This window comes from Eumetopias jubatus, unplaced genomic scaffold (genome assembly GCF_037043125.1).
Source record: "Eumetopias jubatus isolate StellerSeaLion01/CBP00866 unplaced genomic scaffold, mEumJub1_p1.0 scaffold_11, whole genome shotgun sequence".
In the NCBI taxonomy this organism is placed as follows: Eukaryota; Metazoa; Chordata; class Mammalia; order Carnivora; family Otariidae; genus Eumetopias; species Eumetopias jubatus.
In genome coordinates, this window is record NW_028274817.1 from 40281274 (window position 1) to 40282288 (window position 1015).

The following is a 1015-nucleotide window of genomic DNA, read 5'->3' on the forward strand; positions in this document are numbered from 1 at the left end:
GACAGTCAGTTCACAGGGACTCCTTAATGTATTGTCTTGTTGCCAATTTCAAATTCTCTTCTGATTTCCTGGTCCTCCTTCAACCTTTTAGGTATACCCCCTCCCCCAGGGACATGAGAGACTTTCCCTCCACACCATACCAGGGTCTCTATGAGGTTGTCCTCATGCACATGCATCTTAAGATTTCTCAGCCATTATTATTCTCCTGCAATAGAATTATACTGGATGTTTGGCTTATCCACACAGCTCTCAGATTTCCATGATGACTCTCAGGGATTGAGACAAAGTCCCTATAACTTTTAGGGAGTTTCTTTTATCCTTTCTATCTGGGGCTCAGTCAAAACAGGTAGAAGAAAAAGGGTAAGAGCAGGGTGTCTGTTCCTTTCTCAAAGGCTGGTGTATCTGCTAAGATCTGTTGCCCAGAGAGGACAGTACAGAAAAACAATTTATGCACACAGTCTGGTATCTCCTGGAATATGGGGAAATGGTTTGTCCTGGAGAACCAAGCTTACAGGAGTCTCTGATATACCTTGGTGGAAACCATGCCTGAGATTCATGGTTGAAAGGAGAAGGTACTTAGACAAAAATGAAGGCTATTCCAGAATGATAGACCTGACCTGAGGAGGCTTGCACTATAAGTCATAGTCAAAACTAATGTGTATGTATGCCATAGGTACACTGAGCTATTAGAATGGCCACTAATGCTACAGAGAAGATTAGCATGGCCCCTGTGCAAGAATGAGTGACATGCAAATTCATGAATTGCTCCATATAAAAAGAAAAGAAGAAGAAGAAGAAAAGAAGAAGAAGAAGAACAGGTACTAAGAGAGTATTTGTGTGAAGAATGCAAGGTCTGCTGGGAATAGGGTGAAAGTAACCTTGGAGCTGAGGATTAGGACTTGAGTCATGAGGACTAAGTCCCCCAAAGAAAGGACACAAAGGTTTTCCTGGCCTCTGGGACAAAGGTCCTTGGTGTGCAGAAAACACCCTAAGTTTATGAACTGGGTAAGTAATA

At 42.6% G+C, this 1015-nt stretch overlaps 1 pseudogene; it reads left to right on the forward strand.

The window, feature by feature from the left end:
• Positions 1–682: 682 nt before the first annotated feature.
• On the forward strand, positions 683–777 carry LOC148163011 (U6 spliceosomal RNA; annotated as a pseudogene).
• The last annotated feature ends 238 nt before the right edge of the window (positions 778–1015 follow it).